Genomic DNA, 25,933 nt, shown 5'->3' with positions numbered 1-25,933 from the left:
AAGCCAGCATCACCCTGATACCAAAACCAGGTAAAGACAACACAATGAAAGAGAATTACAGGCCAATATCCCTCATGAACATAGATGCCAAAATCCTCAACAAAATCCTAGCAAATTGGATCCAGCAGTACATCAGAAGGATCATACACCATGACCAAGTAGGATTTATCCCAGGGATGCAAGGATGGTACAATATCCGCAAATCAATAAATGTAATACATCACATAAACAAATTGAGAGAAAAAACAAACACAGAGTCATATCAATTGATGCAGAAAAAGCATTTGACAAAATCCAACACCCATTGTTGATAAAAAACACTCAGGAAAGAGGGAATAGAAGGATCATACCTCAACATAATAAAAGCCATATATGACAAATCCACAGCCAACATCATACTCAATGGGCAAAAACTAACACCATTTTCCCTAAGAACAGGAACAAGACGGGGATGCCCACTCTCACCACTCCTGTTCGACCCAGTACTGGAAGTATCAGCTATTGAGATTAGACAAGAAGAAGAAATAAAAGGCATCCAAATTGGAAATGAAGAAGTAAAACTGTCCTTATTTGCAGATGACATATTATACATAAAAAACCCTAAAGACTCCATCAAAAAACTATTAAACTCTATAAATGAATTCGGCAATGTAGCAGGATACAAAATTAATGCAAAGAAATCTATGGCATTTCTATACACCAATAATGAACTTACAGAAAGAGAGGCTAAAAAAGCAATCCCATTTACCATCACACCAAAAAAATTAAGATACTGAGGAATAAACATAACTAAAGAGGTAAAAGACCTCTACTCAGAAAACTATAGGAGGTTGAAAAAAGAGATAGAGGAAGACATTAACAGATGGAAGAACATACCATGTTCATGGATTGGTAGAATCAACATCATTAAAATGTCCATACTACCCAAAGCAATCTATAAATTCAACGCACTCCCCATTGAAATACCAAGGACATATTTCACAGACCTAGAATGAACTCTTCAAAAACTCATCTGGAATAAAAAAGACCCCGAATAGCTGCAGCAATGCTGAGAAAGAAGAACAAGGTAGGTCGAATCTCAATACCAGATATCAAGCTGTATTACAAAGCCACTGTTCTCAAAACTGCCTGGTTACTGGCATAAGAACAGACATATAGATCAATGGAATAGAATAGACAGTCTCTTCAATAAATGGTGCTGGGAAAATTGGACAGATACATGCAAAAAAATGAAACTAGACTACCAACTCACACCATACACAAGTTAAGACTGTACTCATTTCCAGGCCTACAATTTAAGAAGATTAAACATCAGATGTGCTGATAGGGTTGTGAAAAAAAACTAGAATTTTCATTACTGTGTGTAGGTGGGAAGGCAACGGGAATGACTATTTTAGATCACAGTTCTGCATATCTTCAAATGTAAAACATTCACCAACACTGCAACAGTTTGGTAAGCAAAACATACATCTATAGAAAGAACTGAATGCATATATATACACATCAGATTTCTTTATAATACCATTAGCCTGCAAATAACAAAATCTATACACAGAAAAATAGATAAAGTTTAATCCATACAACTACTACTCATCAATTAAAACATTAACTATACCCAATACCCGAACCAATATGCTCAATTAATATTTGACAAAGGAGGCAAGAACATACAATGGAGTCAAGATAGTCTCTTCAATAAATGGTGCTGGGAAAATTGGACAATACATGCAAAAAAATGAAACTAGACCACCAACTTACACCATACACAAAAATAAACTCAAAATGGATAAAGGACTTAAATGTAAGATGGGAAACCATAAAAATACTAGAGGAATCCACAGGCAACGAAATTGCAAACATATGCCGAAGCAATTTCTTCACCGATACATCTCCCAAAGCATTGGAAACTAAAGAGAAAATAAACAAATGGGACTACATCAAAATAAAAAGCTTCTGCACAGCAAAAGAAACCATCAACAAAACAACAAGAAAGCCCACTGCATGGGAGAACATATTTGCCAATGTTATCACCGATAAGGGTTTAATCTCCAACATTTACAGGGAACTCATACAACTTAACAAATGGAAGTAAACAATCAAATCAAAACATGTGCGAAGGACCTAAATAGACACTTTTCAAATGAGGACATTCAGAAAGCCAAGAGACATATGAAAACATGCTCCATGTCACTAATCATCTGAGAGATGCAAATCAAAACAACAGTGAGGTACCATCTCACACCTGTCACAATGGCTATCATCAACAAATCAAACGACAAGTGCTGGAGAGGATGCAGAGAAAAAGGAACACTTCTACACTGCTGGTGGGAATGCAGACTGGTGTAGCCACCTTGGAGAACAGTGCGGAGTTTCCTCAAAAAGTTAAAAATAAAACTCCCATTTGACCCAGTGATCCCACTACTAGGAATATATCCCAAGAAACCAGAAACACCAATCAGAAAGGATATATGCACCCCTATGTCCATAGCAGCACAATTTACCATAGCTAAGATCTGGAAACAGCCTAAGTGCCCATCAACAGATGATGGATTAGGAAACTGTGGTACATATACACAATGGAATACTATGCTGCTGTAAAAAAGAAGGAATTCTTACCATTTGCAACAGCATGGATGGAACTGGAGAGCACTATGCTAAGTGAAATAAGCCAGTCAGTGAAAAAAAATACCACATGATCTCACTCATTTATGGATAATAAAGACCACTATAAACTGATGAACAAAAATAGATTCAGAGGCAGAGCAGCATTAAACAGATTGTCAAACTAAAGCAGAAAGGTTGGGGGGGGGGGGTTGGGGGGGTGGTAAGAGATCACCAAAAGGACTTGTAAGCATGCATATAAGCATAACCGACGGACACAAGACATGGGGGGGGAGGGGAAGCTTGGGGAAGGTCAAAAGGAAAAAAAAAGGAGACAAATGTACTGAGCTTAGTAAGATTTGAAGCAATAAAAATTAATTAATTAGTTAATTAATTAATTTTTTTTTTAAATATATTTTATTGATTTTTTACAGAGAGGAAGGGAGAGAGATAGTTAGAAACATCGATCAGCTGCCTCCTGCACATCTCCTACTGGGGATGTGCCGCAACCCAGGTACATGCCCTTGACCGGAATCGAACCTGGGACCATTCAGTCCACAGGCCGACGCTCTATCCACTGAGCCAAACCGGTTTCGGCAAATTAATTTTTTAAAAAAAGAACATAACCTGGCACAGGCTGTCATAAAGCACCTTTCCCTAGAGCAGTGGTTCTCAACCTTCTGGCCCTTTAAATACAGTTCCTCATGTTGTGACTCAACCATAAAATTATTTTCATTGCTCTTTCTAACTATAATGTTGTTACTGTTACGAATCGTAATGTAAATATCTGATATGCAGGATGGTCTTAGGCGACCCCTGTGAAAGGGTCATTCGACTGCCAAAGGGGTCGTGACCCACAGGTTGAGAACCGCTGCCCTAGAGGAAAGGGGAAGAAGGGTATGAATGTGGGTATTGTCACTCTCCCAGGGAGAGGAAGAGGAAGGTGGGACCAATTAAGCTGCCTGTCAGACTCCCAATTTCCATACACTTTCTGCTCTTTTTGAGACAATGGGGGTCAGGGATGTTCGTGGCGCTCATTGGTCAGGGCTCTCCACACAGCTCAGCATAGGCAGCCACAGCACCTTTGACAAGACAGTGGTGGAAATTAGCAGAACCCGCAGTCTGGCTGTGGGAGAGAGAAAGCTATGTTTTGAGAATAAAGGAAGAAAGGACATCACCTCAGGTCACTGAGACAATGGGAAGCTCTTACCTACAGATGAGACCAGTGCAAACACTTCCAGCATCACATCAGAGTACAGATGTCTCTGCGCCTCATCAAAGAGCCCCCACTCCTCCTCAGAGAAGGCAATGGCCACGTCCTCAAAGGCCATATCCTGTCGTAATAGAGACAGTTCAGTCCATGATCAGCTTCTCTCCTAGGCTTTTAGTTTCGTCATACTCCCCACTCTCCAGATTCGTCTGCTCCCTCCACTCCCCACATCACAGAAAATAGCAGGCCTTGCATACATCAGAGTCACACTCTCCTTATATTCCTACTGATACTCTGTCTTCCCACAACAATAAAGCAGATGCCCAGATTGATTATTCCTGACCTCAGGACCTCACATTTAGGGTCAACGCAATGGGTGTCACCAACACAGGGTACAGATAACTGTTGGCCATAAACAGAGATGTGAGTGATTTGACACCGGTCCTGTGGGGTAATATCCTTGTTGTCCAACAAATTCTCCCTCCAAGACCCCGAAAAACATGGCATCACTCGTCACCCTTTCGATTCCAGTCCTAGGGCGCTGAGGCCAACACTTTCCCCCACCTGTTTCACATAATTCTTTGTATAACACTTCTCTCATACAACTTCATTCCGAGAGTTGCAACTTTAAAGGCAATACATATTTGCCATGAAGAGGAGGGGCTGCTTTCTAATTACTTTCTTTTCAACCTTCTAACTCACCTCCTCTGTACAGTATTTCTCTCTTATCCTTCTCTCTTCCCCAAGTCAGTAGAGATTTTCAATCCCAGGTGACACTGATGTATGCTATCCCATTCCCATTGATCACTGTATCAGCCCAACAACAACAGGCAGGTGTGCACCTATATGACACCTAAATTCTGGGACTGGCATATAGAGCCACAACACCCTTCTTTTCAGGAATTACCCTACAATCCCCCATGTTGTATATTCCAGTTATCACCAGAATTGGAATCAACCTTCATTCCCTCTATGTCAACATCAGGGATCGGTGGCCATGAATTCACACTCCCTCTCCAAGAGCACTTCTCCCACACCTCTCTCCCACCTGCACTCCCATAGCCCCAGCTCCCATAGTACACATCTCCTTGGTCTTAGTCATTACTCAGCATGTGTGTTCCAGAGACTGCATGGCGAGTTCAAACAGTATCACGCACTAACCTGACTCGGATTGCCCACACCCAAGGCACAGCCTTCAGTTCTGCTATGAAGGCCTCCCTCCCAGATTGTTGTTTCCTTCCACCTCACCTTCGAGAACCACATCAGATCTCAGTTATCCAGAGCCCACCTCTACTGCTGCTGCACTTGCTGCCCCTTCTCCACTCACAGCCCTCAGCACTCAAGTCCCACTGCCTATGGTCCTCCACCCCATGGCCAGTGAGTCTCACAGATGCCCACTCCTGCCCATAAGCAAATCAACCAAACGGGATGCAACACACCAGCCACACAAAGATCACAAGAAATTCTGGTGAGTGTTTAAGACGTAAATATGGCCCTGGCTGGTTTGGCTCTGTGGATAGAGCATTGGCCTTCGGAGTAAAGGTTCGGTTCCAGCCGGAGGGGGGAGGGGGTACATGCCCAGGTTACGGGCTTGATTCCCCAGTTCGGAGGGGCATGTAGGAGGCAGCTGTTTGGTGATTCTCTCTCATTATTGATGTTTATATATATATATCTCTCTCCCTTCCTCTCTGAAATCAGTTAAAAAGAGAAATATGCACCAGCCACAATCTCACCTTTTTTGAATTACTCTTCCACCTCCAATAAAAAAAAAGGTGATCTACAACTCCTCCCTGGTCCATACACTTTACTATTTTCTTAAGTAGTCTCATCTTGAACTACTCCTCAGAGTTCCAGATGGTCATGAACTGGCCTCTGAAATATCTCATACCCTAAAATGGAAAAAATAAAAGATTTTATATTCCTCATGGACATTCCTTTTCCCACTATGAATTTCTCCATGTCAGTTGATGGTGCTTTCATACCATCAGGTACTAAATCCAAACCTTCACCTCTCTCTCCAATCACCAAATTAGAAAATCCAGGTGGCCACACCTAAAGCCCTGATCCATAATGCAACTGCTTCTTCCACATCCACAACCACCACTGTGCTCCAGGTACCATCACACTCACCAACACCATCACAGCAGCTTCCGTCCTCGGCTTCCTACCACCGTCCTCAGCTTCCTACCACCGTCCTCACACCCATACTGTGTATCGTGCTGCAGGCACAGGGAGTCTAATGGGACCTGGGACAGGTCACCTGCTCTTCTGACCAATGACCCCAATGACCCCATCGCCAGCAGAACAGAAACCCAGGTTGTCACAAAGCTCCTCTGCACTTGATTCCTGTCCCTGTTTCCAGTTCCTATTTTTGAAAAATGGACCCCTGCTCCTCCCTGAATCAGCTGAGTCTTCACAACAAGCCTTTGCACATTCTGGAGCCCATGCACGGAAGGACCTGTCACACACAATTCCACTGGCTGCCAAAATCAGGTGCCACTCATGACCCTTGACCTGGACTTAGGGTTCTGGGCTCGGTGTCCCTTCAAGGTCCCCAGGTCCAAGGTCCCCCAGAAGAGGGGCTGGACAGCCCCAGGACCCCACTACCTCAGAGGCCACCATAGTGTGAGGCCCTGACACACCCACAGCCCAGCCCCTCAGCGGCTCTCACCTGCAGGAACCGGTGGGCACTAAAGGGCTGCTGAGGGCCTGGCACCCACCCCAGGACCCAGGGGCTCAGGCCGAGGTCCGGCGCCGCGGAGCTGCCCTCCCTCAGGCTGGTCCTCAGGGCGCCTCCTGCTGGTCGCTGTGTTCACAGCCCCTCCTCCGCCCTCACTGCCGCCCTCTCCCCGGAGGCGGCTCCTCCTCTGGGCGTTTGGGGAACGTTCACACCCGCATCTCAGCCTCATCCCTCTGCCGCTCACAGCCGCCCGCAGCCCCGGCGCCCTGGGCAGGAAAGTGAACCTCCTCCCGGACCCGCCTCCCGTCCTCTGTGCCGCCTTTAGACACAAACCAGGCCTGGGTGTCCCCCCTCCCGGCTCGGTCCCCCCACGGCCTCCCCCGGCGGCCCCGCAGCCCGTCGCCTCCTCCCCCTCCCACCCCGGGTCCCCACGAGGACTCACTGTGTGGACGCTGCGCCCTGGGCGGCGGGACCTGAGCGGCGGCGGGAACAGAGGCTGGAGGGTCCAATGCGGTGACGCTGAGTCAAACTGTGTGAGCGGAGAGGAGTCGGGGAGGCACGGACGCCCCAATCCCGCCGGTTTGGGGTCCACAAGCCTCAGACACACTCTGCCCAGCGGGGCCGCTGCCTCCAGCACCTCCTGCTACTCTCCACCAAGCCCTGAAGCCGAAGTCTGTGCACCCACAGAAGAGGCCAAAATGACCGCCAGGAGGAGGACGCAGGAAATCCCGCCCCAACCGGATGTGAGGGCACCAAAATGCTCCTACAGGTCTGACTCTGGCGCAGTGCTTTCTGGGTAATGTAGTTTTTGCAATGACCCAGGGGCCATCTCAACCCAGCCAATGACCCTGGTGAGGATAGGTGTTGAGGCCCCACAAGTGGTGCTGGAGGACAGGATGGGACTGGAGGTCTGCTTAACGGGTTCATACTGACAGATCTCTGAGGGGAGGGGAAGGGCAGGTATGGAATAAATCCATCAAAGAATATGTATACAGGGGGAAATGAGACATCTGTAATACTACCAATAATAAAAATTATATAATTTTTTTAAAAGTTTTAAATACTATAGCCCAGCTGGTGTGTCTCAGTGGTTGATCATCGAGGTATGAACCAGAAGGTCATGGTTCTGTCCATGGTCAGGGCACATAAATGGATTGCAGGCTCATTTCCCAGGGAGAATGGAGGTACAGGATGCAGCCTACCAGTGATTCTCTCTCATCATTGATGTTATCTTTCTCTTCCTCTCCCTTCTTCCCTGAAATCACTTAAAATATTTTTTGAATGTATGATTTAAATCAATTGTACGTAAATCAAATTTTAAGAAAGGTTTAAAACTTGGAGATCCCAATAATTTTACTCTTTTATTAGGAAAGTTCTGTAGCATATTGGCTCCTACTGTATCAGTGTGTTGGAAATAAAATACAATGATGTGCTACTGAAATATCTTATCATGTCCATGACCAGTGCTATCATTTTGGCATTTTAAAACTGACCATGATGCCGAAACCGGTTTGGCTCAGTGGATGGAGCGTCGGCCTGCGGACTGAAGGGTCCCAGGTTCGATTACGGTCGGGGGCATGTGCCTGGGTTGCGGGCACATCCCCAGGGGGTGTGCAGGAGGCAGCTGATAGATGTTTCTCTCTCATCGATGTTTCTAACTCTCTATCTCTCTCTCTTCCTCTCTGTGAGAAATAAATAAAATATATTTTTAAAAAAACTGACCATGATGAGAGTATTTACACCAGGACATAGACAAATACTATAAACCTCCACATCACTTAATATTTTAATAAATGCTTAGACTTAAATAAGAGTGGCTCTGAATGTTAACAATGCAGATTAAATGTATAAGTATATGGTATAAGTTGACTTCAGTTGTACATAGAATTAAAACTGAGTAAAACAATTTTCTTCCTGGATTCAAAACCGATGATTCCATATGGCAAAGTGTCACTTGAGTCACTGAGGAATGAGGGAAATTTAAGCATATGTCTTAATCCTCACAGTCCTCTTTCAGTTAAAATAATAAATATATTAAAACAATTTGAAAAGGATTATCAGCAGACAGTTTAACAGAGCACATAAGGACAGTGCAAAGAAATTTATGAAAAAAACGTTCACCTTAAAAATTCTTGGGTAGATGGAATTAAAACAAAAGTGAGTTAACAATATATGCATTTCCCGGGGTTACTGTTTGAAAAGGTTAACCATTGTATGTCCTTGCAGGGTAGCAGAAAAACTGGAATTTTTATATACTGTGGTTTAGAGGGAAGGCAAAGGGAATGACCATATTGGCTCACAGTTCCGACCTTCAATGTAAAACATTAATCTACACAGCATCTTGATAAGTAAAACATGTCTATGTAGAGAACTGAGTGCAAATATTCCCAGAATATTTATTTATAATACCCCAAACGAGGAAATAACAGAAAACAGACAGATCAATAGACACAGTGATGATTTACAGAACATAGTACTATTCAGAATTAAATAAACTTTTCACATAAGCATTTGTGTTGAATCCCAAAATAACAGTATAGCATTGAGGAAACCAGAATTGTTAATGAGTACACATCAAATAGTGCCTATAAAATTATGAACAATATGAACAATTCTATTGTAAAAAAAAAAAAAGGAAAATCCATGACTGCATGGAGGGCCAAGAAATGCAGAGAGATTATAACAGGGCATCAGGAAAATATAGGATGAGGCAAAAAGTAGTTTAGAGTTGTTGCTATGGAAAATAATTAATTAATTAATAATAATAACACATGTATAAACTCTGCCTCATAAAGTATCCTCAGCTGGTGGGGTGTCATCCCATTCACGGAAAGTTCTCTGGTTTGATTCCAGGTCAGTGCACATCCCCAAATGGATCCCCAGTAGGGGGCGTGAAGGAGGCAGCAGATCTATGTTTATCTCTCTGTTCCCCTTGCTTCACTGTCCATCCCAAAAAATATAATAAAAGTATTTTCTAAAATATTTTAAAAAGAATAATCTCTGTGTTTTTTGTACTTAAAACTGTAAGCCCATTAGTGCCCCACCCTGGGTATGAGTTACAGGTGGGTTTATTTCACATGTGATGGTTTCACAGCTTTATCTCTATGTCAGGGCTCACCAAATAGCACACATGAGAAAGGTGTACTTTGTTGCATGTCAGTTCTCATTTTCTGGGGGGGAACACCCTTGCCTCAGTGGCTGCAAATGTGGGCAAGTAGTGAAGACTATTGCCTTTGGAATCAACAGCAATGCTGACTGGTTAAAAAAGATACATCCTGGGACTGGTTACAGCATTGTGCTTCCTCTAGATTTGAGGTCTTGCCTGTTGAGCAACAACCTTGAGGTGAACACCATAGAGGGACCAGGGGATCCACAAAACCATTAGATTATTTTCTCTGCCAGTGACTTCAGCTACAGGACATAGCAATGGAGGTCCTCAGAATGTCCTCAAATGGCATACAAGCCACAGGCTTTGGAATAATTTTGGATTTGTGTCCAGAAGAGGCACTTTTCATCTAGTTTAACTGCAGTGTCTCCCGTGACTATGCAAACAGTGTTTATGTCCCAACTAGAGGCCCGTTGCAGGAAGATTCCTGCAAGAATAGGGCTTCCAGCGGCTGGAACAGAGCAGAGAAGGGAGCGAACCCACTGAGGCGGGTTTCCCCTCCCGCTCCCGCTCCCGCTCCCGCTCCCGGCTGCTGACACTGAATTTCCGCTCTGGCTCCCGGACGTTCCGACTGGGTCCCCCTCCAGCTCCCAGCCGCCGGGATCCGCGCCCCCTGCCTCTCAGCGGGCGGCCGCCCGACGGGCTCCCCTCAGCCCGGGCTCAGGGCGGGCGCTTCTTTCGGGGTCGGAGCCGCGAGGTGTCGGCGCCGCGGGGCTCCCGGCGGGGAGAGCGCGAATCTCCGCCCCGGCGTTTCCCGGGAGCGCGGCCGGCGAGTGGGCGCCGGGAGGCCGCCGGGCGCCTGGGGAGGGCATGTTCGGCGGGGCGGCCGCGGTGCCCTCTCCGCGCCCCCGCCGCGCCGCCCGTGATAAAAGCGGCGGCCGCGCTTCCTGACGTGAGACCCGCGCTCCCGCCGTCCGCCCTTCCGCGCGCCCGGGCGGCGATGACAGGGCGCTGGCGGTGGCCGCGAGGCGCCGGGCGGGCCGTTGGCTGACCGGAGAGCGGCCGCCGCCAGCGTGTCCGGGCGCCCCGCCAGCATGGGCTGCGCCCCGAGCCTCCGCATTACCGAGACCCAGACCGTGGACCGGGCGCCCGGGAGGCCGAGGACGCGCAGGACCCCGCGGCACTGCTGCCCACGCCAGGGGGGGGGGGGGCGCCCTGCTGCGCCTGGAGCCCGAAGCCTTGGCCACCACCAGCGGCGCCTCCCCGCGGACCCCGACTCCGACCCGGAGAGACCCGCATCTCACGGGCATTGTGGCCCCATGAGGCTTCCTGCAGATCCAGGGACTCTGAGCGTCTATCGAAGACGACAGCCGGTGTGAAGGACCCGTGAGGCGTGGAAAAGCGGGGGGCAGGTGCACGGTGCCCCGAGGCCCAGGCTGTCCCGCCTGCTTCCTGCTGCCGCCGCCATGGGGCGCTGCCGCTCTGCGCTCGGCCTGGGCGGTCGCACGGGCGCCCTCGCCGTCCGCCGGCGGGAGGGAGCGGCCGCTGGGCCCGGGCCGCGCCGTGGCCTCGTCCCGCGCGGAGGAGCGCGGCCCGCCCACTCGCCCGGTACCGCCTCGTCTGCAAACCCCCGGCAAAGTCCACCAGGGGAGCAGAGCGGTCTCAGAGGTCCGGTTTCGGACAGAAGGAGCCTTCGCTATTTCGGTTCCAGAGGTGGTCGGATGCCCCGCAGCGTCATTTCATCGAGTCCTTTCCAGCATTTAAAATTGTTGTCCAGGTGCTGCAGTGACTCCTGGAGGCCTACAGAGTCGTCCCAAGGAGGGAACATGTCTGTGACGAAGGAGTCGAAGGGGATCTGGGACGTGGCGATGCTGCAGGTGTTTCGGTCAAAAGCTGGCATCGCCGCAGGTAAGTCCAGCTTCTTCTCTCCTTCGGTCAGAGAAAAATCCTCCTCCGAGATGCGGGGCCCACTCGATGCGCTGCTCCCAGGGCCGGCAGGGGCTGGACACGTCCGCGCACTTGATCATCAGCCGCTTGATCAGGGTCCGGTTCTCTGGAGACCGGAGCATCGTGTCTGCGTCACGAGGGTTTGGCTCGCTCCCCTCGCTTTCCTCCAGCTCTGCCAAGGCCTTGACCACGCTGTTGACAAACTTATTGATGTGCTCGAAGTGCCTGGTCATCTCCGTGGCCAAGACCATGTCGACGATGGCCCGGCGCAGCGTCCGGTAGTCATTCCTCTCCACGTTCTTGAAGATGTTGCTCTTGTCCTCCTTGGCGGTCAGCTGGAAGGCCAGGGCCGCGTGGTGGCTCTCCAACACGGCACGGTCGTTGCACAGCACCGCCAGCGGGCTGCCCGCGTTGCACGGGAAGAGGTTGGTCCTGGGGGGGGGGGAGGGGTCCAGGTCAAGGATGGGGGCTGCGATGAGGGCGGCGGCCTCGTCCACTGAGTCTAACTCTAACCTAACGCTTGCTGCATCCTCTCCTGGCAGAGGAAGTAGGCGGTGGCCTGCAGCACGTCGGCGGCGGGGGTGGAGTTGGGGTCGGGGTTGGAGGAGTGGAGGTTGGCTTCCATAGTCTGCAGCCACAGCCGCAGCGTCGTCTCCGAGCACTTCAGGAATTCACAGACCCCAAAGCGAGCGAAGATTTTGAGACCAAGAAAAGTCAAAGGCCTTTTCTGAGTGGCAGTCTCCAGTTCAAAAACATTAAAGTCCCAGTGGTCATCGTTTTCCATGGCCTCAGCTATGTGCGTGGGATATTGTGAAGGGACTCGGAGGTGAGTCAGCTGCCCGAAATTGGATGCAGGTGTTTTGTTGAGAGAGTATACTCATTCCCAGATAGTCTTCGAAAACCGTCAGACATCAGGCCCCCAATGAGGTCCTTGGTGTGAGGATCCTCTCCCTTCCCCCCGAACTGTGGTGAATACAGCTCCGAGGTTCTCAGAATTTCCAGGACGCGGTCCAAGGCTTCCGTCACAGGCATGGAACTGTTCTCCTGGGCAGCACTGATGATATTGATCACCTTGGTGATGGGCGCCTCGATGGTCATGGAGTGGATCCGGGCCATGGAGGAGTGTCGCCTCTGGCTGGCCACTTCGCTTGCTCGTGAGGCAACACTGCTGACGTCCAGGGAGCTTTTGCTCTTGTCTTTATGTTTACCTGATGGATTATCTGTGGGAGGGTCAGAATGAACAGATTCCGTGATCTTCTCAGCCTTACTGTTGCCGTTGCTCACTCGGATAATGGACACATAGTGTGTAATTTTTCCTCCCTGTCCAATGACAGGTATTATCTTCACATTTTGTTGTACATTATCTCCGTTTTGGGGGCGGTAAACGCCTTGCCACTCCTTGCCCATCTTCATGCATGAATTTATAGTACTGAACAAGTCAGGCTTTTTCTCATTCAGAGGCATTTTTGCTAACTCCTTCCCTAATAATTCACCCGACTCATAGCCCACTGTTGTACCAAATGCTGGGTTTACATACTGTATGTAGTTGTCCTCACTCGTGATTTTAATGGCGTCTTGGCTGTTCTCTAGTGCAGTGAGTACTGAATTACAAGCCCTGAGTTTCAGCTGTGACCGCACCGCTCCAAACTCCAGCTGCAGCAGCTCCGAGTACAGGCCTGGAGGCTGGGGTTCTCCACATACCTGCTCGTAAAGCCGGCACTAATGAGGGACATCACAGACTCTTCTCCATCCCGCCTGCGTACTGCACCAACAATAACTGTGTTTTCTGAAACTTTTGTTGCTCGAATAGACTTGTCCAGCTGCTGGGGGTTTCTGTGGTCTATGATGATGATGTCGTGATTTGCAGCCAGGAAAAATTACAATTCTTAATTATAAACCTGTGTTTTCTTTTAAAATATATTTTATTGATTTTTTTACAGAGAGGAAGGAAGTGGAATAGAGAGTTAGACACATCGATGAGAGAGAAACATCAATCTGCTGCCTGTTGCACAGCCCCTACTGGGGATGTGCTGCAACCAAGATACATGCCCTTGACTGAAATTGAACCTGGGACCCTTCAGTCCGCAGGCCAACGCTCTATCCACTGAGTGAAACTGGTTAGGGCTAAACCTGTGTTTTCCATCAAAATTACTTCTTGCATAAATTTTTGGACACCCTATATAAAACTGTCTTTTTGTTTGGAGATATTATTTCAGATTCTGTGAAGCTCAGAATGCTCCTTGAGGTAAGAGTATTACTGCAACTGTCCCTGAAGCCCACAAATATCAATGGATTTATATAAGTAATATTTTAATTGACTTTTAAAGAGAGACAAAGTGAAAGGGTAAGAGCTGTGAGAATCAGCTGTGTCTGCAGTGGGAGAACTTCTGTGCTGGAGACAGCCCGCCGGGGCATGACTTGCTTCAATGGGGCTTTGGTGCTCACTGAGTCTGCCCCCTGAGTGTGTCCTTTATAGTTCCATGGAGCTGCAAACTGGATGGTCCCAGTCTGACCTCTGGGTTTTCTGGCTCCTGGTTCTTCTCTAGGGAGGTGCTAATCTAGTCTTTGCCTTAGGCTATCCAGCCAAAGCCTCCCTGCAGATTCTGTGAAGCTCAGAATGCTCCTTGAAGTAAGAGTATTACTGCAATTATTCCTGAAGCCCACAAATACCAATGGATTTATATGAGTAATATTTTAATTGACTTTTAAAGGGAGACAAAGTGAAAGAGTAATAGTGAAATATGGATCAGATGGCCTCTGCAAGCCCCCACACTGAGGACTGAGCTTGCATGCTCCACTTACCTGTGTCATCACTGGGAGTCGAACTGGAAACCTTTCTGTGAATGGGATCATGCTCAACCTACTGAGGTTGATTTTTTATTTTATTAAAATATCACAATAGAACGAGAAAACACAAGCTATGAGGGAATATACATAATCTTATCCTATTTATTTAAAAACAAAATTTGAAAAGATACAAAAGACAACAATTTGAAATTCCATACATTGTTAGAATGTTTTTAGACAATACACATTGTGCAGCTATGGAGCTAAGAGTTTGAATGTTTACTACAGGTACCAGAACCTGGATTCAATGCTTTATATGCATTAATCCTCTCCCCAACCTGATATGGTTTAAACATCTGTCTTATAGAGAGGAAATCCAGGGTCAGAGACTCCAGGTAGATTGCCTGATGGTAGAGTAAATAAAAGGCAAGGCTAGAAGTCAAACCCATGTGTCTCTAACAACAGAGGTCTGGCTTCTAATGTTAGGCTCTGCTGCCTCCTAGAGAGTAAAGTTGGTACTTCATAACCATTGGGATGGGCCAGCTGCTGCAGTCCCAAAGCTTTAGTGGCTTAGCGTAAAGACAGCATCTATCCTGTTTATACCACATGTCTACCCCTGGTTCTCCTGGGACTGGCATAAAGGAGGAGCCACCATGTAGATACCTGTTGACATTATCAGAGATGGACAGAGAGGGTGGCCAGTCTCAGTGGATCCAGAGTTTTCTGTTAGTGGTGACAGGCTTCACTCCCACCACATTTCATTGGTTAAAGCACATCACAGAGCTGCAGCCAACCTCAGGGTGTCAGCAGCAGAAACTGGTATACTGGATGGGCCTCATTAATGCGACCATATGGTGCCAACCTCTTTTGGGCTGTGCAAGGGCAAAGGAGAGGAGTGGGGACTGGTAGGAAATGACAGTGGTAACCAGTCAGGATGGTTCGCTTTCTCCTCATCTGGATGGATTTTCTACCCAAGCTGCCCAAAACCATCTCTTTCAAGATTCAGAGGAATGAACTTCCAAAAAAAAAAGGAGTTTGGGAAGATGCCATGGGCAGCAAACTCCACACCAATTCTGAGTGTGACTTTGGGACCATCCCTGGCTGCCTGGATTCCCCTACTATGGTCAAGGTGAAGACCCACATGTTAAGAGTGTTTACTGGGAAGGGCAAGGACGGTGAGCATCCCAGCATCCCTGTTCTCTTCAATTAACATCAGTCAGTACCTGCTTCCAATCTCCTTTCTTATGCATGGCCCTGGTGAGAGCTCCCAGTGAGGAGGATGGTGAAAAATGCTGACGGTAACATCAATGGCGATCCTGTGCTTTCCATTTGTTCTGTGTATGAACCCGTGCTAAAGGGTCGCTGGATGGTTCTCCACACTGGTCCTAATTCTCCCTCCTGGCCCCAGTTTCGGGTGGGCCATGCACACCCAGTAGATGACCAGAGCCCAGAAGTCCAGGAGTGATGCCACAGGGAACCCCATGCACCTTCCTGTATTAGTTGTCAGCCTAGCTTTGACATGGCAAGAGACACTCCTTTCCTGGGATGTCCAGTTCCTCATTACCAGTGGGGACTTAGGAGCCTAGACATATTCCCCCTCAGCTTTCCCTCACAAGAACTCATCCTCATATTCCTTCACAAGCGTCCTGGATCCTCCAACTCCTTCACAAAGACTAGTGTCCTTCACAAATGTTCCCAATCCACACTCTACATCTTCTGTCTGTCATCAGAGCCTTCCCCAGCTCCCCACCTTCCCATAGCCTGGGATTCTCTGAATTGACCCTACGCTTAATCTATCCTTGAGACCTGAGATGGGACCTCCATAGGGACACCAGATGCCTGGAAGGGAAGAAGGGGCTCACCTGGGGGTGGGGAAGAGGAACATATTGATGCAGAGGAAGGTGCCTCTACAATGCCTCGCCGGAGATTGCCTATGCACTTGCTCATTGTGGGGGTGCTTAGACTCAGAGAGAAGCATACAGATAACCCAAGGACCGAAACAGGTACAGAACACTCCCAGCTTGTGCTGGGCTTATTTTCAGGTTTACACAGACCCACACTGTACACATGGGCAATACCCTGAGGGGAACACACACACAGAGAGTGAGAGAGAAACAAAGAAATAAACAGTTGGGGCCCCCCATTCAGTGCCACAGGACACACACACAATGGACACTCCCCCATATGCTGGCAGGAAACCCTATCACCAATCCTGTCCCAGGGCCATCCTCTCTGCCCCCTCAACTTCACATCCCACAGTATACTGTCCCACACAGTGCAGGGGCCATCACCTCATTTCAGGTGCAAGGGTCAGCTCTGCACAGGCCAAACTTATGGAGGGTGACCACCTGGAATGCATCCCCCCAATGTGGTATCATGTTGAGACCAAGCCTCTCCTGGAAATGCTTGTACTGCAGAATGGTCTCACCATTGAAAACACAGCACCATTTCCTGGAGAATCCACGCTACCTCCAGGACTGGTTAGGTGGTGGCATTTTTAATGAAATCAAAGTGGAAAATTACCCAGAAATGCAAAAGTAGAGATTTCAACAATGCCTGTGGGGCTCAGGGGAGTGTGTGGGCTGCTCAGAGGCAGGCGAGCTGATTCGAGGGCCTCAAGTTTCAGGAGCTGATCCGGAACACCTGGGAGGGATCTGGGCTCCTCCACTACCTGAATCCAAAAGAGCCCAGTCTCAACCCCTGGCTGGAAGGTGCTGAGACCACAAGGCCCATGTCTAGGCCCAGAGCTTTTCCCAGGCCCCTAGGGGTTTTTCTCAGGGAGCACAGATGTCATAATTACCTGTGGGTGACTGTGCAGCTCAGACCCAGTTCCCCACCCTCCACACTGACAGCAGGGCCCCTCCCCTCCTGTCCTCTCCCTGACTGTGTGCTCTGCCCTCATGAGAACCATTATGGCTGGATCACTACAGGGTCCCTGGTCTGTGATGATGTTCACATGTGTTGAATCATTTGGTGGGAAAAACCCCCCACAAATATACTGATTAGAGAGAGATAGAATAGTGAGAGACATCAATTTGTTGTTCCACTAATTTTATGTTCATTATTTCATTCTTACATCATCCCTGAGGATGGAACCTGCAACCTTGGCATTATTATTATTATTTTTTACATATATTTTATTGATTTCTTACAGAGAGGAAGGGAGAGGGATAGAGAGCCAGAAACATCCATGAGAGAGAAACATGGATCAGCTGCCTCTTGCACGCCCCCCACTGGGGATGTGCCCGCAACCAAGGTACATGCCCTTGACCGGAATCGAACCCGGGACCCTTGAGTCCGCAGGCCGAAGCTTTATCCACTGAGCTAAACCGGTTCTGGCAACCTTGGCATTATTGAGATGATGCTTTAATCAACTGAACTGTCTGGCCGTGGCCAAACTTATTAGGGATTTTAAGTAAAATAACTAATGTATCTGAGAATAGATACCAGAACCACGGGGACGAGAGACAGTGATGGAAGACCAAACTAGGATTCATGACATTTCATAAGTGTTTCTTTATATGGATATATTTGAAATAAGCTATTACAAAGGTCGATTATGTCCTTGCATCAGTAATTCCATGTGCCAATTAGGAAGTACTGACAAGTGGAGTAGGATTTGCTTTCAGAAATGCAGGCATGTATGGAAACATAAAAGTGCATGTTAAGAAATGTGTTTTATCTGGTGCTGTTGCTCACTGGTTCAGGGTCAAGCTATGAACCAGGAGGTTACAGTTGGATTACTGTCAGGGCAAATACCCATGTTGCAGGCATGATACCCAGTGTAGGTCTTCAGGAGGCAGCTGATCAATGATTCTCTCACATCACTGATGTTTCTCCATCTCTCTCCCTTCCTCTCTCTAATAAAAACATATTTTATTTTATTTATTTCTTTTTATTGCTTAAAGTATTACAAATGTCTCCTTTTTTTCCCCCCGCCCTTGACAATCCCCTGGCTTCCCCTAGCCCCCAGTGTCTTATGTCCATTGGTTATGCTTATATGCATGCATACAAGTCCTTTGGTTGATCTCTTACCCACCCCCCTCCTGCCCTCCTACCCTCCCCGGCCTTCCTGCTGTAGTTTGACAGTCTGTTCGAGGCAGCTCTGCATCTGTATCTATTTTTGTTCATAAGTTTATAATGGTCTTTATTATCTAGAAATGAGTGACATCATGTGGTATTTTTCCTTCATTGACTGGCTTATTTCACTTAGCATATTGCTCTCCAGTTCCATCCATGCTGTTGCAAATGATAAGAGTTCCTTCTTTTTTATAGCAGCATAGTATTCCATTGTGTAGATGTAACACAGTTTTCTAATCCATTCATCTACAGATGGGCACTTAGGCTATTTCCAGATCTTAGCTATGGTGAATTGTGCTGCTATGAACATACGGCTGCATATATCCTTTCTGATGGGTGTTTCTGGTTTCCTGGGATATATTCCTAGAAGTGGGATCACAGGGTCAAATGGGAGTTCCATTTGTAGTTTTTTGAGGAAACTCTATACTGTCTTCCATAGTGGCTGCACCAGTCTGCATTCCCACCAGCAGTGCACAAGTGTTCCTTTTTCTCCACATCCTCTCCAGCACTTGTCGTTTGTTGATTTGTTGATGATAGCCAGTCTGACAGGTGTGAGATGGTACCTCATTGTTGTTTTGATTTGCATCTCTCGGATGATTAGGGACTTAGACATGTTTTCATATGTCTCTTGGCTTTCTGAATGTCCTCTTTTGAAAGGTGTCTATTTAGATCCTTTGCCCAGTTTTTCATTGAATTGTTTATCTTCCTTTTGTTAAGTTGTATGAGTTCCCTATAAATTTTGGAGATTAGGCCCTTATCAGATATGACATTGGCAAATGTTTTCCCACACAGTGGGTTTTCTTGTTGTTTTGTTGATGGTTTCTTTTGCTGTGCAGAAGCTTTTTATTTTGATGTGGTCCCATTTGTTTATTTTCTCTTTAGTTTCCATTGCCCTAGTGGCTGTATCAGTGAAGAAATTGCTTCGGCATATGTCTGAGATTTTGTTGCCTTTGGATTTTTCTAGTATTTGTATGGTTTCCCATCATATATTTAAGTCCTTTATCCATTTTGAGTTTATTTTTGTGTTGGTATGGTGTTGGTGGTCCAGTTTCATTTTCTTGCATGTATCTGTCCAATTTTCCCAACAGCATTTATTGAAGAGACTGTCTTGACTCCATTGTATGTTCTTGCCTCCTTTGTCAAATATTAATTGAGCGTATTGGTTGGGGCTGATTTCTGGGCTCTCTATTCTATTCCATTGATCTATATGTCTGTTCTTGTGCCAGTACCAGGCAGTTTTGAGAACAGTGGCTTTGTAATACAGCTTGATATCTGGTATTGAGATCCCACCTACTTTGTTCTTTAACAGGATCACTGCAGCTATTCGGGGTCGTTTTTTATTCCAGATGAATTTTTGGAGAGTACGTTCTAGGTCTGTGAAATATGCCATTGGTATTAACATATTTTAAATATGTAAAATACTACAACCTAGACTTCACTTAATGTATTATTAAATGCTTTGACTTAAAGACCACCAGTAAAGAATATGAACAATGCAGATTAAACTTATAAGTGTAAGGTATAAGTGGGCTATAAATCATATATAAAGTAAAAATTGAGAAAAAAAATATTTTGTATATAGAATTCCAAACCACAAATTCCACATGGCAAAGAAGTCAGTGGAGTCATTGAGGAATGAGTGAAACTCAAACATATGTCTCTCTCTCTCCCTTTCTCTCCAAAATCATAAAAGTTTATATTTTTAAAAAAAAACTATTGCCATGAAATTCAACAGGAATGCTAACTGCTTACAAAAGACACATCCTGGGACAGATGGCAGGATTATCCTTCCTGTAGCTTTGACTTCTTGCCTGGTGAGCATCTACCTTATGTAAACACTCTAGAGGGGCCAGGGAATACACAATAGCATAAGGTTATTTTATCTGCCAATGATCTCAGCTACATGAAACAGTTCTGGAGGTCCTGAGAATGTCTGTACATAAAGGTCACACAAGCCACAGGCCCTGGGACATTCGTGGCCTTATGTTCAGAAGAGGCCCTTTTCATCTAATTTACCGCAGGCTTTCCCACTCACTATTGAAACAGGGTTTCTGTCCTAATTGTGGTTCCACCTCAGAGTCTTTCAAAAAATGACCCCAGCCTATGAAATTCCATACTTCCTAGCACATGGCTCCTTTGCAGTACATGGAGAGCAGGCTCTCTAAACATTGCTGAGGCTTATGTAATACATATTGTGAACAGAGAACATGATTCATATTGGTCACAGAAGCAGAGCGCCCTTTAGAGTGATCTTAGCCCTCACCAATAATCGAGGCACTAGGCTGCAGATTAAATGCACAAAGTCATGTGGTCTTTATTTCAAGGCCATGGGCTGCAATAAATAATAAGCCAATATTGGACAAAAAGTGATTTCCTGCCATCATGCTCTCCCTTCCAAACCACATAAACTTTGGGATAAACAGAACATCTATTCATCTCTGGATACTGACAGATCACATTTGTGTTTGCAAATCATCTGTGGCAGTGAATAAAACCAAAATTAAAGGACAAATGTAAACACACCTATAAAAAAGATCCTAAACTAGAGCAGAGGAGAGCAAGCGGTTTACAGGTTGGTGAATAAGAATCTCCCCAAATTTATCAAAGCATAATGTGAGTACCACTAGATCCCTGAAAGAGGTAGCACTTCTTAGCTGAGAACTGGTGCTCTGGATGAATCCTGGTCAGGTCCATTTTCTAGTCATAGGCAAATGAGTAAAGACACTGCCAAGAGCTTGGAGGAACCATAATTACTTCAAGCAAATGTGAAAACACAGAATACAGTCCCCTGAACACCCAGGAATGATGACCAATGCACACGCCGCAGGTGAGCCAGGTGTTAGAGGTGAAATCTCTTCATTGACAAAAAGATGGTGACATCATTTGGGTTGTAGGTCAAGGCATGTTAGCAAGTACAATGCAGTTCCTTCAAGTCTCACTGGCACCTCAAATTTATGAGGAACCTAGCAAGTGTACGTTCCCATAAAAGGGGTTTGCATTCATGTAAAGGGTCCCACAGAGCCCCTTAAGTGTTCTTATAATAAGTGAGGAAAAGAAAACATTCCCTGCATAATTATGACTTTTCTCCAATGTGAACTCTGTGGTGTACAGTGAGGTGACACCTTTGACTGAAGGACTACCCACATTCACTACACTCATATGGCTTTTCTCCAGTGTGAACTCTGTGGTGTACAGTGAGGTAACACCTTCGACTAAAATGCTTCCCACATTCACTACACTCATAGGGCTTTTCTCTAGTGTGAACTCTGTGGTGTCTAGTGAAGTCAGACCTTTGACTGAAGGACTTCCCACATTCACTACACTCATATGGCTTTTCTCCAGTGTGAACTCTGTGGTGTATAGTGAGGTAACACCTTCGACTAAAATGCTTCCCACATTCACTACACTCATATGGCTTTTCTCTAGTGTGAACTCTATCGTGTATAGTGAGGTGAAACCTTCGACTAAAATGCTTCCCACATTCACTACACTCATATGGCTTCTCTCCAGTGTGAACTCTATGGTGTACAGTGAGGGAATACCTTTGACTAAAATGCTTCCCACATTCACTACACTCATATGGCTTTTCCCCAGTGTGAACTCTGTGGTGTCTAGTGCAGTCAGACCTGTGACTGAAGGACTTCCCACATTCACTACACTCATATGGCTTTTCTCCAGTGTGAACTCTGTGGTGTATAGTGAGGTCAGACCTTTGACTGAAGGACTTCCCACATTCACTACACTCATATGGCTTTTCTCCAGTGTGAACTCTGTTGTGTTTAATGAGAGCAGTGCTTTTACTGAAGACCTTCCCACAATCAGTACACTCGTAGGGCTTTTCTGTAGTGTGAACTCTCCTGTGTTGAAGGTGGTTGAAGATTCGTCTACACACTTTCCCACATTTATTATACTCATTAATCGTATCTCCAGAGCAGAGACCTTTCTCATAAGCAACTTTCTGTTTCTGGCTGACAGCTGTTTCACATTCAACCCACTGGGGATGTCTTTTTCCACTGAGAAATTCCTGTGAAGTCTCATTGTTACTGTGTGGCTCCTCAGTGTTAAGAGTGGCCTGGTGCTGGAGAAACCCTGAGATGGCTGGGGAGTCTTCCCCAACCTCCATAGTGGCTGCAGGCACCCCAGATAAGTAGAAGCAGCAACTTGTCACAAGCGAGGCACTCTCCATATCTTCTTTCCAGGGCTTCTCTCCACTGCCATCCTTCTGTTGCTGGTGAGGGTTTGCACTGAAACACAAGTCTCTCACACACGCATCACTTAAGGACACATTCTTCTCAAAGTAAACCACTTGTAACTCAGTCAGGTGCAAAATATCTTTTAACACCGAGAAGCATGGCTTACACAGATGGGTCCTCTGGGTGGCTGCAGCTGTCTTGGAAGCCCTGACCTGAGACTCTCCTACAGATACACTGTGTTCAGAATAGGCCTCCACATCATCCATTTTATGCCAAGGACCTGAAAACAGAGAAATGAGAAAACGAATGTTGACTCTGGTGACAGGGGGAAGTCCCTATATAAAACTGTGTTGCACACACTACATTGGTTTCGTACAATTGACTGAAAATAAAAGACCTATAGGATGGCGTAATAAGAGGCCCCTGTGAAGTTCTTGACCACTGAAGATCACAAAACAGTGGAGATTTCAACAGAAATAGAGCAAAAACATGGTGAGCACCACATGGAAGATAAGTGGACTGTCCAGCTCATTCTGCTGCTAACAGCATTCAGTAGATCTTCTCCGCTGGTGACATGGGCAAGCTGTGCAGAAGGTTGGTTACATCACTTTCCAAGTAAAATTCAATACATAAGCAGCTGGTGTTTGAGGGGTGTTTAAGCGTGTATGTGATCCTCTTAACACTTGCTTAGATCCATGTTGTAGAATACTGCAGAAAGAGATGTGCAGAGGAATAGGTGATGTAAAAATGACACAAAGGAGAAGATAGCCAAACTAAGAATTCATTGATGAAATGACAAGTCAGCAAAGTGTCAAGTGTGGAAAAGGAAATGTATAAATGAGGTGTGGCCACTGGAACCTGCACCAAACACTGTTGGACAGGAGCAGGTTCCTGGTACAATCTGAACACCATCCTTATGTCATACCTCCCCCCAGTTGCCACACAGCCAGGCCAGGCATCCTCTAGGACCGTCCTGTATGTTCACTTTGGAAAAAACCGAGGTTCTCCCTGCTCCCCCTTCTCTAGAAATACGTACAAAATAAATATTCCAAGTATCAATGAAAGACAACAGAGGTAAGCAGCCATCACTTGCCCATAGCATTCGGTTTGCAATAGTATTCACAGAAGGTAATATTACAAACGACAATGGAAGGGAGGATCTTACAAGAAGAGTCTCTGGTGCATGTACATAAAGACGATACCTGGCACAGGCATTCACCAAGGTCCTTATCTACAGGAAAGGTGCAGAAGTGGAAGCCATGGATCTGGATATAGTCACCCTCCCTGAGGGTGGAAGAGCAGGAGGGACCCATTAAGCTGTCTGTAAGACTGCTGACACGCACACACTTCCTGCAGTTTCTGAGGCAACTGGTGGTAGGGAGGCTTGTGGAGTCTATTGCTCAGGGCTCTCTGAGAGCTCAGCACTGGCAGCCACAGCCCATTAGATAAGACAGAGGGGGAAATGAGCAGAGCCCATGGTCTGGCTTTGAGAGAGAGAGAGAGAGAGTGCTAAGTCTGGAGAATAAATAAAGAGTGGGCATCACCTCAGGACACTAGGAGAGATGTGAAGGTCTTACCTACGAATGATACAAGTGCAAACACTTCCAGCATCACATCACAGTACAGATGTCTCTGAGCGTCATCAAGGAGCCCCCACTCCTCCTGAGAGAAGGCAATGGCCACGTCCTCAAAGTTCATATCCTGTCATAATGGAGAAAGTACATCCTATGATAAGTTTCTCTCTTGAGATTCCAAGTTTGCCATACCCCCCACCCTGCACATCCATATGCTCCCCTACTCCCCACATCAGAGAAGATAGCAGCCCTTGGTCCCATTAAAGTCAATCTCTCCTTATACTGATGCTGTGTCTCTCACAACAATAAAGGCAAATGAACAGATACAAGATACCTGTCTTCTGATCCTCAAATGGGATTCACACTGCCCCCTTTTAATAACAGTGGGTGTTAGGCACACAGGGGAGAAAGAAATGCTGCACATAATGGGAATGTGATGGATTTGACACTGGTGTTGTCAGGCAATACCCATGTTGTCCTCCACATTGTGCCTCCACGACACCAAACAACATGGTAATGCCCATTACACTTCTGACTCCAATCCCAGTTTGCTGAGGCCATCACTTTGCGTTACCTGCTGCCCATAGTTCTTGGATACACACTTGTCTCACAGCTTCATTCTCAAAGGCACATCTTCACTGGTAACACAAGTAAGCCATGACAAGGACAGGGTGTTTTCTAATCAGCTTCTTTCTTAAAACTCTAGTTCACCACCTCTGTGATACATTTCTCTCTCACCCTTCTCGCTTCTCCTTTCCCCATCCTGGTGGGAATTTTCAAGTGCAAGTGACACTGCTGTATGCTATCTCGTTCTTGTTGTTCACTGGGTCAGCACTCAATAAGAAATGGCAGGTGGGCACATATATGGCGCCTAAGCTCTGGACCCGGCATGTAGCATCACAGCAACCCATATTGTTAGGAATTATCCTAAAATTCCCCATATCGTATCATAAAGACGCCATCAGAAATGGACTCCCCCCCAAAAAAGATGGCAACCGGCAAGAAGGTAAGGAGGGTTTGTGAGAGAGTGAGGGAGCGATAGAGGAGTAGTTGGACATGTGTGGTGTGTGTCAGTGCGAGCTAGGGACAGCTAGATGCTACAAGTTTTTCATGGGGCTGCCAAACAGGCAGTCTTAGACGGCAAAACCTGCTGCCACCACAAACACTCCGGGGAGGACACCCCCGGCACAGAGACTGCACCATCTTGAAGAACAGAACTGCTTGGGACTAGGATCCTAGCCTTGCTATTACCCAATCTGGTCTCAGTGGCAAACAAGGAGCCCACAGTCACTCGGGTAAAAGATCTGCGACCACAGCTGCAGGCCCACGGACACCAAGAACCCAGACACCGAGGCCGCAGATTCCTGAGTTACAGAGCCAATCCCCCTCCCCGCCACCCCGACAGCAGAGGCATAGGAACTGCCAGACCCCCTCTGCTCAAACAGACCTCTTGCCCACACACAGCAGCGGCAGCTCTACCTGAATTTGGGCGTGGGTGTGTGGACACGGGAAGTTAGTTTCCCGTGACCAGAATCCGTGCCCAAACAGGGAGGCTGTGCTGAATCTGAGCCTTGGTGCGCGATCTTGGGGAGTTTGTTTTCCACAACCAGATCCCACACCCACGCAGGGAGACAGCGCTGAATCTGAGCCTGGGGGCATGAACTCAGGGAACTTGTTTCCCACGACCAGACCCTGCACCCAACCAGGGAGGCAGAGCTGAATCTGAGCCTGGGGGTGCAAACTCTGGGAGTTTGT

General features: G+C 46.8%; 1 pseudogene across 1 annotated transcript; it reads right to left on the bottom strand.

The window, feature by feature from the left end:
* Positions 1–11,293: 11,293 nt before the first annotated feature.
* Positions 11,294–13,418, bottom strand: LOC308535792 (high affinity cAMP-specific and IBMX-insensitive 3',5'-cyclic phosphodiesterase 8A-like; annotated as a pseudogene). The gene has a single exon. The product of its transcript is annotated as a high affinity cAMP-specific and IBMX-insensitive 3',5'-cyclic phosphodiesterase 8A-like (transcript).
* Positions 13,419–25,933: the final 12,515 nt, after the last annotated feature.

Source organism: Myotis nattereri, assembly GCF_964212035.1.
Source record: "Myotis nattereri genome assembly, chromosome: 21".
Lineage (NCBI taxonomy): Eukaryota > Metazoa > Chordata > Mammalia > Chiroptera > Vespertilionidae > Myotis > Myotis nattereri.
The sequence above is the reverse complement of the archived record's forward strand: the minus strand, read 5'-3'. Positions and strand labels throughout refer to the sequence as shown.